The following is a 15,512-nucleotide window of genomic DNA, read 5'->3' as shown; positions in this document are numbered from 1 at the left end:
ACTCAAGGGCTCTCTCCAACCTCAATGGATGAGTGAGACAACACCCAGCTGGTGCTCCGTTCTCGTAACGATATATAGAGGTTACATGGAGTACAAGCTTGTGAAATGTGGATGGGTCAAAGGTGCCTCCATGAGGGAAAAAAAAAGTGACCAAACAACCTCTTCAACTTGCTTTGAACTGTTAATCAGCAATGTTAGGCAACCGCAATGCTGAGCCAAGTAGTCTTTAAATCATCAGTGAATATCTGCAACATATGTAATTTACTGGCAATCACACAGCGCGTAAGACGGACCGGAAAGCTCGTGGATGCTTGCGAATGATGGGTTGGCGTTCTAGATGGCATTTTGAAATGAAACAAGCTTAGAATCAACAGCTCTTAATCACAGGTCAAAGGGATAGTCAAGTTGGTTGACCAGAATGTTGAACACAGTGAATGCACCTGTTGGAATTCTTTGCCAGATTTGCTTCAAATTGTTCAGAAAAACCACAAGTGTGCAGTCTAGAGGATTCTCCCATTCTTGAGCAGATGGGCGTCTAGTAGGACAAAGACTGTTTTAGTTTCCAATGGAAAGCTAAATGTTTAAGAGACGGTGGGTCGTATTTTTAGAACCCGGAGCCATCTTTATTAAACGTTTCACATCACGATTCACCAAATCCCAGTCCCCTTAAAAACAAACCATCACTGTCCTGTTCCATTTATTTTCCCGGAGGTCAGGGGAAAAGAACACAAAGATGACACATCAGACTGGGTGGTTGTCTGACCTGGTACAGTAGCAAGTTGTGACTCCAAGGTGGAAGCTCAGAGACTGGAAGCAAGGAAACATTTAAAGAATGGGTGACGATATGGGCTATGTGATTCACTATTTACGCGGTGAACCTCTAAAGGAGCATGCCACGGGGCTTTATAAAGACTCATCTGTTACTCTACATTTCCAAGCTTTAAGAGCTTTTATTGCTCGGAGTAGACCCACAAAATCTCCCGGCCAAATGGGTATGTAATGGTAGTACGCAGAACCCGACTGGCTGACTGGCAAGGGAAGAGGGAACTGTTAAAATCCACTCAACTGTCTGCTCAAAGTCATTCTCACGGTCTTAAAGATTCACCAACTTCCCTTGCCTCACTCCCTTTTCTGCTCTGACACTGGCTCAGCCTTGCCACTTTGAGCTCAGTTTTCCATTTGAATCCCTCCTTTTCTTGTCCCTTTTCAACTTTTTTTTTTTTTGGACTCTCTTCAGCACAGATGCACTCTCTCTTTGAAACAGACATTTTTAATAAGCCTGGCCCAGTGGGCAGTAGGCAGAGAAGCAAGGTTATTTTTAGATTGCACACAGATATAAAGTGGAAGGTTTTTCTTCATTCGTGTAAAGCGTCTTATTCCTTCACTCTCTCGGGCCGAGTTCAGCATCTCTGTGGGGGATCTCGTGTTACCTCCCCCGCAAGCTCTCTTCTCATCTACTCTGCGAGACTAATCTCAGCCTCTACCACCAACAGTCATCCTTTCCAAACACTGACATCATTTGAAAGACTAAACTTCTTCCTCTGCTTGTGGGGGCTGCTTACTTCCGTCTGAACAACAAGAAATGGGCGAGTCTGAGATAGCGACCCAAAAATGTGAAAGAACACAATCTGTGAGAAAACACATCTGTTTGATACGCCTAGTGCATCTCAATACACAGTGGAGCTCGCCTCACGTCATTTTTTTCTCTGACATGATGCTATACGTACTTCTCCCACCATTCGGATCACCTCATTTTTGCTCAGAACTTTTGAAATGAGAGTTGGAGACATGGTCCTCTGGTTTTACTGGGCCTGCTTTCACTGACCCAAGGCTAGCCTGAAAGAATGATGCAGTTCTTATTACATTCACAACACATGGCTCTGTTCATTTGAAAAGATTTTGCTTTTTTATCACAACTGCCACCTAAGAAAGCACCAGACAATGTTGGTGGGGTTGGTTAAACAACAAAACAGATTTCCACTCAAATTTCAGAAGAGGGTATCAATATTTATCACTCGCCTGTGTGAACAGGAAAGAGGCAGACTACATCCTGGATCATCTAAGTCCAATGGGGAAAAGCTCCAGCTGTTACGCAAGGTACATAAGTAAGCAATGACGATTCAATGAATCAATGTTTTGCTCTCAACATTGCCTCCAGTTGTCAAGTATACTGGATCCATTTGAACTTTAGCCATCTTATACACTAAATCCAAGTGGATTGTCTGCTCCTCATTTGTGCCACCTACAGTGTCTTTGGAAGACTCAAGCAATAGCATGACAAAGCACGGCAGCTGTGTGCTTACAAAACAGTCCCAAAAGACATACAGACTCCGAGAAGTGACAGCAAAATAGTGAAAAAATATTGCATCAGTGACATAGCATCAACATGAGATTCATATCATATCATTTCTGTCAATGATCACTACAGTAGGTGATCCAGGTTGCCTTAGCAATGGCAGTCACCTTAATCTCTTGAGTACACGCCCAACGAGACTCTTACATATTGCTCTGCGGTGATAAATCATACAATGATGACTAAAATTTGGATCTTCTCTGACAGCTGTGTGTTTGAAGCCTGCAGGTCTATGCTTGATGAAAGACCGTGAAAATGTGTGGCATCGTAATGATGTCATCAAAATAAAGGTGTGAGCATGCTGCTGTTAAAGAGAAGCACAATAAAGGCGAAATACATTTTCATTTTGAGGCCTTTAGAAGTTATTCAACAGGAAAAAGTGACAAGTTTATACAAAGGGCAACTATGACTGACCATTTAAACTGGTGATCAGACTGTTAGGTGCTATGGGGAATGATACAATTTCATTTGTTTTGTTCCAAAAATATTTGTCACAAATACTTTGATTATAGATTTAGGGACGCAGAGAATAGTGACAGGCAGAATATCGAAATGCTCTACCGGTAGAAGGTACACAAAACCTGTGTATGCATCTGTTACCATTTTTACAACAAAAAAAGTCATAACTTTCTTCAAGTATATGTCATCCTAAAATAATATAACCAGCTTTCACGCTAAGCCAGTCAAACAGACGTTATCATCATTGCTCTAATATTTGTGATTTCAATGTTAGAGTGGACATGGGTGAATTTACTGGGGGGTAAAAACTATAAAGCACCAAAGTGTAATTTGAGCGGACCTTTATTTTAATTTGGACATTGATAATGTCTGTAAAGTAAAACCAAATGAGTCAATGACCTCTGATCATAGAAGCCAGAAGCATAAGAAGGGACTTCAAAAAGCTTCTCATGAAAGTACTTGTTTGATCCTTTGGATGCTGATGACAGAAAAAACTGACCACATGTAAGGTGAAATCACACTTAGCATGTAAGTTACTGGAAAAAAAGAAGCGGCTGTTCAAATTCTGCACAGTTGATGCATTCAACTTTCAGGCTCACTCGTTCTCAAGTTTTATTAATTTCAAATTCAGGTAAAATGAAAAGTCAGCAATGATATTGAAATGGAATGGGATAACTTATTTGGACCGTTCACAGTATTTCATCAACAAAAGTCTGCTTGGAAGATGAAGAGCCCTCAGGCCTTTCTGGCTTCGACCCAGTGGTGGTTGCAGTTAGAGAGAAACCTGATCGTAATACCTCTGCCCTGTGTCTCCCTCGCTGCTCTGTCATTTCAGTGGGGGTGTGGAACACCTAACAACTCAGCTAATAAGATTGTTAGTTCTTTTCTTGGAGCATCTGAGACGAAGGATATGCACTGTATTTATATATCCAGTTAAGAGAAGTAGGAAGATGACAGAAGCTCAGAAGAAAAAAGATAGAAGCTAATGTGAGTCTGATGTGAGAGAGCCTGGGGGATTCCCTCATCCATCTTCCAGGTGCACACCTCTGTCTACAAGACAGCTAAGCTCCTTGGACGACTTTAAGCTTCTAAAACAAAATCCAGCTATGAGTAAAAGCCATTTATGATCCAGGGGATGATTTGAATATGAGCTTGTCTATTGTAAGAGAATCCTGAGGCCAGAGGTTTGCCATCTAACAAATGCAACAGGAAATACCTCTTATCTCTGGGTCTAAAACAGATTTATCTCATTACAATACATTGAATAGAATGTAACTATCATATTTAAAAACATCAACTGAACGACATAACCTTCTTTCATTTATATAATTTTGATGAGTGAGGAATTGGGTGAGCTCTGCTGTTACATGAATGCCACATTTGAGACAATGATAGAACAACAGTCACTTTTTTTATTATCTTTATGCCTCACTCACGAGGTATGAAAAATGTCGCATGAGTAACGGGATGCCAGTTCACGCTGTGCAAAAATACATGCGTCAAACCTCACCCCTTCGGAGTCGAGCAGACCAGGCTTCTAACTGAGTAGTGTTAGGGCCTGACGGATAAGGATTTTATATAGGCTGAGGCCGATGCCAATTTTGGGCAGAAATAAATAGTGATTACTGATTCATTAAAAAAATTATAATGTATAAAATAACTCCCCCTCCCCCCAAAGCATTTCAATGGTTGTCATTTATAAGGGTACTTTTGCTATTTGCAGGCAGTCGTGGTTACCTATTCATCTGGAATAGGGGTCAGGGGTCAATAGGGGTCAATTTTAAATATGTGGTTAAAAAAATAACTGTGGTGCTGTACATTTAATTAATAAAGTTGTAAGGACATTAAACCTTGTCACGTGTCATATTTAACACATTTATGTATGATTTATATTACACTATGTTATTTTGTTATTTACATTTAGTCAAATAGTAACTTTAGATTGCGTGGACAATGCAGGTCAGTTTTTGAATAATGAATCCATTGAATGACCTTATCGACAAATTTTAAGGATACAAGGTTGTGATAGATTTATGTGTAAGAAATAATGATATGAGTGTTACTTTTGTATAACTGCTGTGAAAAGCCCCCAAAAAATCTGCAAATATAGGCCATTTGGTTGATTATTTTGGCCGATGTTCAAAGGGTCATCATTGGCCACTTTAATCGTTATGCCGATGAATCGGTCGGGCCCTAGTTAGCGGACTTGACTCTACAACTGAAAAGAGTAACCTCAGATGGTGCACTGACGTTTTATTAAAAATGAATTAAGGTTAATGACACTCACTAATACTTGTTTATGGCACTGCTAGAAAAATGTGGATGTAAACAACATTTTACAACTAAAGAGACTTATTTTGAAACTTATATCATTTTTACCACTTTGGGTTCACTCTGATGAGAAATTCTATTGTATTGTACTTTTGGCCTTGTTACAAAGTAGTTAGCTATTTTCTATACTATAATGTTGTTAAAAACATTACCTGTCTTGTTTGTCACAAATTATTTCAATTACAATTGACCTCAATGGAATCATTTGTCTTGATGGGAAGTCACCCAAAGCTACTGAACATTCAGCTGTTGAATTTGGAGTGTCTACTGTGACGAGTTTCCCCAGTGCCACCACAGACTCTTTGATGTATCACGTCACTGTCCCACAGTTACCCTTGAATACTTCTTGCTTAACTTTAAAGTGACTCTCGGGTAATTTTATTTTTGAGGAACTAGGAGGGATGCATATAGCATGCTAAAAATATCACTAAAAACAGATATTGTGCATCTTCAATCAGTAACAACTTCAGAGCAGCATATGGGTACAATGAATTAGGACTAAAATAAGTAGGACTAAAATCACAGGTTTTGTCCACATTACAATTTCAGTGTTTTCTGTTTCTTTCTTTTCTCAACCTACAGAAAGAAAACATTTGTTCTTTGGCTTACCAATGCCACTGTACACCAGTTTTTACAGTTGTTTTGTAGGTATGTTGCCTATTGTGTGTCATTTCCCTCATAGCTACTATATTTGGAGACCATTGAGTATAAATTTCATCCACCAAAAAAAGACAATACTCAAATTTGAGCAGAAGGTGGGACTCAAGGACTCACAAAAAACTATCAGTGATCATTTTATGTCTCAGTGGTTGTGAAGGAACCGATGTCATCTATACACACACACTGTCGATCTCATGCCTGACATCAGATAGGAAAGGAACCAGAATGGTAGACGAAGCCCCACTGTTTAAGACTCCCCCCTCGCTCCACTAATTCACCTTATATGCGTCAGCCATCGCACATGGTTCACATAACACATCCCTTTCTTCTCTATGGCAGTTTCAGGCTACATCCAAACACGGAAATGAGATATACACTACTGTGCTGAAGTTGAAACTTGAGGGGTGGGTGCAAACTTTGCACTGCTGAGATATAACCAGCTGATAGCCATGAAAAAAAAAAATACAAGAGTCCTTCAAACAAAAACACATGTGGATGTAGGTGAAATCGAGACAAACAACTTTTACTTGCAGCGTACAACCATGCAGTGATAATTCTTAAGCTCTGCGGCAAAAGCTCTTACACAAAACTTCGCAGTGAAATCCAACTTTGCATGCTCCAGGGCTATTTTCAACGTTTTAATGAGGCTTTTTTCCTTCTTAGAGACATAGATCTCCTGCTTTTGCAATCAATGAAATATTTATTTATGGCTTGGCAAATGCTAATGTCCACTGATATTTGGAAAATTTAAGACGAATTATCCAATTTAGGGGTTTCCTTCCTGATCCATTATGTTGTGCAACTCTCCAAAGTACAGAAGCGAAACGAGGATTGGGGAAACAAAAAGACATGGGAAAACAGGAAAAAGCAAGTGAAGTTGACAGTCACACTGACGCGCCCCTTAAATTATAATGCTTAAATTTCACTTTGTACTGAAGTTTGTCATTACTCCTCCCCGCCACTCGACTGACCTCTACACCCCTACACCCCATTTTTACTAGAGCACAGCCACCTGTTTAAGTCTGACAAACGGTGACAGGAATACTCTGTGAAGTGTATTTAGTGCGCTATCGTTTGGACTGAGCCTGCACATTTACAAGATGAAGCTTTCCTTTTGTTTTGTGCAACCTTCATCAATGGCACGGATACATATTTAACCAGACTCATGAATGGAAATGGATGAGTCAAAGTTTTGGCAGATTCCACGAGATGCAGGCTGTTGGAAACGAAGATAAAGAGACCGCAAAATTCTATTAAAACCCCAGGGCAATAACTGATGAAACATAATGCATTCATATTTTGCCAAATGCACATCAAATCATTCCAGCAGAGTAAACTTGTTTGTAACAATCGGACTGCGTTTACATTTCCACACAATTGTGCTCCAATCACTGCATATTTTGGGATTGAGGATTCTGGATCGGTTCCCTTTTCAAAGTGTTGAGAGCTTGTGTATATCTATTATGTACCACACAAACACATGCACCCCCCCCAGCCCACCCCTCTCTCTTTCCCTCTCCCTCTCTCCCCTAAAACAGACTGTGTATGTTTGGCTCTGCCAGCTGTGTGTGCTTGAAGCAGGGTGTGGGGTATATACAAGTGTCTGACAAGACGGCATGGTGTGTAAACACATCTTCATAAACAAAATATGGGCCGGAAACACAGATCACCTCGATGTGCTTGACCCTTTTACCTCTAGGCTAAACTGTTGCACTTTCACTTTGTGTGAGAGTCAGGACAACAGTCAGAGGGACTCTGTGAGAAAAGACAAACATGCCACACCATTTTTTTGATTTAGTTTATGACTTTGCACGCCAAAACCATGAATGATGCACATCTCTGTTTGCATTTCTGAGCGTACGTGCGTCAATATGGACAAGAGTTTGACACATTGCAGTTATGCAAGAGGGACCACACATTTCTGCATCCAAAACATATTTTCCAGTAGGTTGAATTAAAAGAAACACACTTGATTACAAATGAGCAACTTTCCGTTGAGGCCGACATAACTTCATAAGCGATCGAGACCTAAAAAACACCAAAAAAAACACACTGTTTGAAAATGTACTTGAAATGGTTGACGTTGTGAGGCTATGACTTATTCAGGACAACAGTGCGAGGAGGAGGTCATTTGCTGCACACACAGACATCAGTGCATTATTCACAATAGTGCTTTCTCCTTTCTCAGCACATGGATGACTAACGGAAATATGACCGTCATCTGCTCATGGTGCCATTCCAAGTGTCTGCTCGCAAAAGGGCCAAGAAGCCAATAAGAACTTTAGGAGTAAACGTAGGGAACACAGAGCGATGAAGCAAACGTGCCCATTTGAACCGGAAATATTCAGCAGAGTTGGCGCTGTGAGCTGTTTGAAGTCGAGATGCTGGAGAGGACCTGACAAATACATGTGTGTTTGAGAGCCAAACAGAGCTGAAGGCAGAGCTCCCATGGGGAATCTGACAGTAGACCCTGATAGTCTTGTGCTACTGACTATCCACTATACTGAGAGTTTCACAAAAAGCGCAGTCATTGGAGAGACTCCCCCCCATCCACCCATAAGGTGTTGATGTTATATACATCTAATACTGTTTTTTGAGAAAATAAATTATAAAATGCTGTACACAGTAGTATGTTTCAACTTGGTCTTAAGAACTTGCCGTTTTCAAAGTCTCATAAGGCTTTTTTTATTAACTGGAATGCACCTTCGCTTACAGGTAGCCTCCCAAAAACACATTTGCAAATACATTTTAAAAATCCACTTTGGTACAAGGTTTCCTTCAATCGATGCTTAAAGTATGGTATGGATGACAAAAAGCAGGGCGATTATGCTCAACTTTGACTTTGTCTTTCAACACTTTCAATAAAGGTCAGATTGCTGCTATATGCATGACAGTCATCAGGATCTCTCAACCCAAGCTTTGAATTGAAACCACAGCAGCGCACTCCTCCCCGCTCCCCAGCCAATGCTCAAGGCTTTCCCTTTAAATACAGCATGACGTCAGACTTAACACAGGTCCACAGGCCCAAAACAAATGTGTCCTAACAATGCCACATCTGGAGTCAAACAGCAGGAGTGAGAGGGGAAGAGGAGGAATGCGGAAGTCTTGAAAAAGGGAAAGTAGCGCTTGAAGTCTTTTAGCTCCAGGACCCAGGTCAAGTCTGACCTATAATTTACCGGCTCCTCTCTCTCTCTCTCTCTCTCTCTCTCTCTCTCTCTCTCTCTCTCTCTCTCTCTCTCTCTCTCTCCAAAGGCCTGATCAACTCTGTGTATACACGGAGGCTGCTTCAGTGGCTTGGCAAATCCATTTAGTCTAGTCCACAATTCCAGGGAGACGATTTAATGCTATATAAACTAAAAAAGCGACTGCGTGTGTGCCGGTAATGCTTGACTAACACTGTATCACTGGGCTTGAACATTTCCAAGGAAGTTTTGAGGGGGAGGGGGGCAATGCGTTCCATTGTTTTATTTGGCTTTAGTCTGACTTTTCAATGTGGTTACAGGGGGAGGTCCTCCTCAAGTCTTTGCAAGCAGCCTGTTCTTGTTGTCACTGTCAGAATCAATCAGAGCTGTTGGGTCTGCAGTCAAGCAGCAGCAGGAGCACAGGAGCAAAGCAAAAACTCTGGCCAATTTTCTGCCTTGAGTAAAGCATCTAATGATCACATGACGGTTGTAACAAACAGCCAGATTATCGCATACCATGACAAGTCAATGTATTCATCGCCAAGGATGCAAAGCCGTCAACAAATAGATAAATACAAGCACATGCTGCATGCACACCTACGCATCCGTTTGCACCGGTGACGGAATGTGTGGGGAAGTCTCAGGAGCCCATTTAGGTTGAAGGTGTGTGAGTCATATTTGGTAGGATGGAAAATATGCTGAATGTGTTTGAAAGGGTGGACACAGAGACACAGATAGGGAAGAGTAGGAGGAGGTCGGGGAAGGGAATCAAATGATGGAAGCTGATAGATTCTCCTCATCTCTAACTCATGTGTTTTACATCAGCACTAGGCTCACAGTGCTCAGCTTTCAAAATATTAACTTACAATAGGATGGAGGCCCAATTCCAGGTGAGGACAACCAGGTGGACATCACCAGCAGGAATGGTACAATTGAGAGCGTCTGTAGAAATTTCTGGTTACTTTTAAGTATTTTTTTCGAAAGACAGAGATTTATTTTATCTTTACTGTAATCAGTAAAAGTGACAATCCAGTTTTGTGAGATTAATGGAAAATACAGGTCAAAGTCGGACCAAGGTAAAATATTAGAACTGCGAAAAGGATGACCAATCCTTTTCTAACTAAAAACAGATGATTTTACTTTGCATATCTTCACTCGCAATCAGAACAATCATGGCGCCTCCTACCTGTCTAATATGGAAATATATGCCAACTGTAATAGAGGTAATGGAAAACACACTTTTACAAAGGCTTAACAACACCAGCTAAAAAAATCATGCGTAGTACACCAAGTTGACCAAACTTTTTTTTGACAAAACTTGAACACATCACATAAAAACCTAGACTCATGATACAAGCTGAAAATTACATGGCTATACAGATCAAACCATTTGATGGGGTTTATTAAGGTTTTCTGTGTACCCAGAAGAAGATCACACAACTTTGTATACTGCATGAATGCAGTCTGCTACCCAGGGCGACTGGTGTCTTGTCACGTGCAGCCAAACCAAAGAAGCAGATTGTAGTCATGAGTCATAACAAAATGCAATAAATAAGATTACCACTTGATGGTGATATGTACTCTCAAACACTATATATAGTATATATATATATATATATACACACATGTATATGTGTGTGTGTATCCAGTCAGTCAATAGTAACTATAAATATGTGTGTTTCAACTTTGCATGAGGTCACATATATGGAATCAGTGGTCACAGTCAGTATTGGGTCAGCGAAGTTGAAAGCCTTGCCCCTAATTACTCCTCATGAGAATTTGGGGAGGAATGCCCTTCATGCTGTTATGTAACATAAGCGACCAGTCTGGCCTGTATCTGCTGAGATGATAATAAAACAAACTAGCCAATGACCTATGTCCACACGCACACACGCATGCATGCACGTGCACGCACGCACACACACACACACACACACACACACACACACACACACACACACACACACACACACACACACACACACACACACACACACACACACACACACACACACACACACACACAATCACATCTTCAGTCTTATATTTGGTAGAGATGAAATGAAAATACGAAAGAGGAATAATAATAAACAGACTAGCTTCCTGGCGTTGTCTGTCTCTTTTTGACACGCATCATTTTAGAATTCAGTGAATGATTTGATTCTCAATCCAGAATCCCTGTGGATGTTCCTATAGATCATAGACGATTCGACTTTTCCCAAATCTCAGGGTCACAAGTGTTGATCCCATAATGTTAAGCAGACTCGCAGTAGTAGAAGACCGGAGTTAACAGGGCTGTAAGTGCGTCTAAGGTTACATTAACAGGGAGTGAGACAGCTAGGGGTGGCAGAGGGGTCAGGAGTCATGGTGCTCTGACAAACAACTGAGCCACCCAGTGAGGAAGTCAACAAGAGATGCTTTCCCCCACAGCCACAAGGCCCTGGCAACAGATGTGACTGGCAAGCGTGTGCGATAAATGTGCCATTTGAAACCAATGACAGGGTCTCAATCCTCACCATCTGAGAATGTGACAGAAACAGAGCAAAGCGACTGCAGGCGGCGGCGAGTAGAAAGAGATGACGCATATATTGATTGAGGATTGCTTGAAAATGTCTGCTCTTGTTTATGCAATACTGTCACACCTAAAAGACTCGACAGACATGGTGGTCCGACTAAAATAACCTCTTTCTGCTCCAAGGCTGGTTAAATATGACGACATGAGCATGAGAGAAAAAAAACTGCTGTTTACTGGGCTGCAATCAAGTAGGTTTTACGGTGGCTAATGCTCTTGTTGTTTGAAGCTTAATGATCAGGAAACTGTTTCATGATGACTTCTTTTGGCCACTCTGACGCATTCTGTCAGAGCAGAGGGTTAAATATAAACACTGTAAACACTTGCCTTTATCTCTTGCTCCGTACTTTCCTCTCTCCTGCACTCCTCCCTTGCCAGTTCTGGAAAGTGCATTCACACAGTTCAGCAGTGACACAAGTACCGTCTCCACCATGGCAGACCAGGCTTGTGTTTTTTCAATTAAGCTGGGCTCCCGTACACTATTCATTTGGGAAACTATAATTCTCGTGGCCCAGCACAAACTAATGGAAAGTCACTTAGAGTTCTATTTTTCCAGGAGAGGTATCGGAAAGACTCGTTCCCTATAAGTTGTTTCAGACCGGCGCGCACCGAGGGTGAAACTGGAATACTGTCATTGAGAATAGAGGAGGTGTTGATACGAAGGTCAAGACCTCACCGGGGGCCGATTGTGGCGTATGCGCTCACGGGGCAAAAGGAGCAGAAAGGAGGAAAGTGAAAGCATACAGATGGATGGATTTCCAGGAGACTGTGGATAAAAGTGGGTTTGTCGCAGACCGGATCTGAATTGGCCCTCCGGGAGGAGAACACATCCACGGAAATTACATCAAAGCCTTCTTGTCACAGAGCTACAAAGGAACACAGACTGTCTCCTGTATATTTTAGTGGTAGAGCCTCACAAGCCATTTGCATCAATCTTCCTAAAGATAAAGTACGAGTGCACAAACGTAAACACACAGCACCCTGTGATCACTGTACGGCCCGACCTGCACGGTCAAACACAATCTTAAAACTTGCATTTATACAATCGTTAAAAGTAAAGCAAAACTGTCTGGTGAGTATCAATCCTTTAACTATTCCCCACTCCTTGATGGTTCACTTCTTTGTGTCAATTATGTGAGTCATTAGCATATAAATGGGCAGGGCTAGACTCAGGTAAAAGGTGTGCATCAACAAAGTGGAATCAGAAACACTTGCACATGAATGCCCATCAAAAAAAGTGGGAGGGTCCATGAACGGACAGCCCACATGGTACTCCAACCCCCACCACAACAATCAACACAGACAGACAGTATGGGAGAGCGGTGCGGGCAGGAGCAGTCGGAAAGCTTACCTCAAGAGTTCTGATGTGGCGTGCCTATGAGGAAAAGTCTCATGACGAGCGGAGTCTCTGCCTCTGCTTATCTCTCTCGGCTGCGTAGACGGGCGCTGAGACGTGCAGGCAGCGCTAAGCAGAGTGTCACTCGGCAGAAAGCAGAGGAGCCGCGCAGATCCCAGGCCCGTCCACTAACAGTCTGCCTTCTGAGGATGAAAAGAGAAGACTTCATTACCAGCTGGAGACCACGCCTCCACCCCTACAGTCTCCCTCCCTGCTACCTCCCCGCTTCCCTTCTCCACTCGCAGCCAGTAGCAAACGGGGCATGTCCCAGCCAAGGGGGGAGCAGACTGCCAAAGAAAACCTCTCAGTCTGACACCAGCCAATACTGTGCCGTGCACACACAGAGGGGACAGAAAGATGAGGAGGGAGATGGAAAGACAGAAAGATGGCATACTACAAGAATCCACAAACTCTTGTTTGTTTTTAAAGTTTGCATGAGAACGCTGGGTCAGATGCGTCGCAGCCTTGTAGCCGAAGAGCTCGAAAATAAGCATCCAAGCTGTGTCTGTGTGGTTGGACTATTAAACGAGTGCGGGGAAGAAAAACACAAGGAGTAGAATTAAATCTGGATCAAGTGAAGATTGCGAGGCAGTGGGGATTCACTTAAGCGTGTGTGTGTGTGCGGGGGGGGTGAGTGAAGAGGGCTGCCGAATGACACAGACAGACGGGCAGACGGAAAGAAAAGCAGAAGACGTTCACTGGGACATATGGAACAAAACGGTTGATCAGTTTGACAGTCGTAGTCAGCAAAGGCACATGACGGACCCGAGATTGTTATGACTCGTCTAATTATGACTCTAAGGAAGATCACACCAAATGGGGGCAATGTCTGTGTGTGTGTTCTAAGGTCAATAAAGCATCTCTCTTTCACTGTCATTCATGTGTAAATTGAAGATGACATTCTGGTGTTTGCCCATCTTCCGACTGAGGCGCCATCTCATCCTCTCTGCACATTTCTTCAAACCCCAGAGAACTCGCTCCCCCCTCAAAGACACTATTGCTCTTTACTATCTATAATTATGAGAGGTTGGGCACACTCAACTTAGGCACGTTGCCCCCAGCTAGGCCACACGCAAACCATTCTCTACCAGACTGAGAGTTTAAACGAGGCCAAATAGGGGGGGGGGGTTAAAGATGACAGACCATTGGCTTCTCAAAGACAGAGAGAAAAAAAAACATGGTGATGTGAGTCCGAGAAATGCACAGCAGGCTCTGGACCTCAAACGCAAAATTTTTGCCTTAAGTAGAGATTGCCCAAAGAAGCTCATTTGCAGTCAGGTCATGCTTCAGTGCACAACAGAGACTGGACAGGCCTTGATCTTACAGACAATTTGAAAGCAACACGACCACAGCGTACCGCCATATCCAATATAGTGCCAGAGTCCCTGCGTCAACTACTTGTTTTGGAGAATTCCGCATGCATTTCTTCAAAAATAACATTCAATATTTCTTTTGACTCTTCAAATACTGGTAGAATACTTAACAATACTCACTCCATTAAGGTTGTCGTCGTGTTTTAAAACAATTTAAAATCCCCTTGAAACGATTTATAACTAAGTAAACATTTTGCAGTAGTGGAAGAGGCACGGAAGCATTACAAATCTCTGGCGTTCTCCGACTCTAGCATTAACACCTCCACAGACCCTCACTGTGGCATAATGGTGTCAAATTTATGCAGTTCCACAAAGCAGTACTTAAGATTACGGGCTGCCTTCATTGTAGGTTGTGAAAAGCCCGTTCTGGGCTTGAGGTTTGACACACTTGCATAGTATGGATGACAGAAAAGGACTGACGAACAAATTTGAGTTCTCTTTTACAATCAAAATCGAAGAAATAGTCATGTCTATAGTCTTCTGCTGTGTTGTGCGAAATGAATCTGGAGATTTAGTCACAGACTGTTATACATTTTTCCCCCCCAAGATCTCTAGTGACATTATGGGATTAGCTCGGGTTCTGTTGAAGGGAGGTAATACCACACTCTGCCACCAGGTGCTTGGATGAGCTGAAAAGTACAGTACACTATACAGTAGGTTTATACAGATGGAGAGGTTTGGCAGCAAAGCTTGTATGCGACATCTTGGTGAAGCTGTTCTGTTTTGGGAATAATGAATCTTTGTGCTTTTGTTTTCAAAGCTAAGATTACTGTAACTCAGTTATATTGGAGGAGTGGCAGAGTTTCTTTTTAAAGAGCGACTCATAATTTATTTTAGGCAGTTGGTTAAGAGCAGAACACATACTGTACTGTACTACTGCAACATGTATTCAGGGTGACAGCTTTCATTATTTGTGCTATTTTCAAGTTTACATAAAAAAATCCATAAAAAGTCAGTTGAATTTAGTCCAAACAGAGCGAGCGTAACATAAAAAATTTAAATATCCTTCGTTTTCTATCGCAGTTGAGAGGCGAAGGTACACCCCGGAATGGTCGCTAGGCAATAGATACGTCATAATAGTCACTAGACAAACAAGCAGTCACATGCACACCTATGGACAATTCAAGGTCTTTATTTAACTTAATGTGCATGATTTTTTGTTGTTGGAGGAAGCATGAGAAAATTA

General features: G+C 42.0%; 1 protein-coding gene across 4 annotated transcripts in view; it reads right to left on the bottom strand.

Moving 5' to 3' along the window:
* znf469 (zinc finger protein 469) overlaps positions 1–15,512 on the bottom strand; it is a 165,867-nt gene that overhangs the window by 25,250 nt on the left and 125,105 nt on the right. For all 4 annotated transcript variants that reach the window (XM_085913870.1, XM_085913869.1, XM_085913871.1 and 1 more), the window contains one exon: positions 12,909–13,096. The gene's annotated coding sequence lies outside the window, so the exon portion shown is untranslated. The remainder of the gene's footprint in view (positions 1–12,908; positions 13,097–15,512) is intronic.

This window comes from Syngnathus leptorhynchus, chromosome 6, assembly GCF_054491065.1.
Source record: "Syngnathus leptorhynchus isolate UIUO chromosome 6, UIUO_Slep, whole genome shotgun sequence".
Taxonomy (NCBI): Eukaryota; Metazoa; Chordata; class Actinopteri; order Syngnathiformes; family Syngnathidae; genus Syngnathus; species Syngnathus leptorhynchus.
This window is presented reverse-complemented; position numbering and strand designations above follow the sequence as displayed.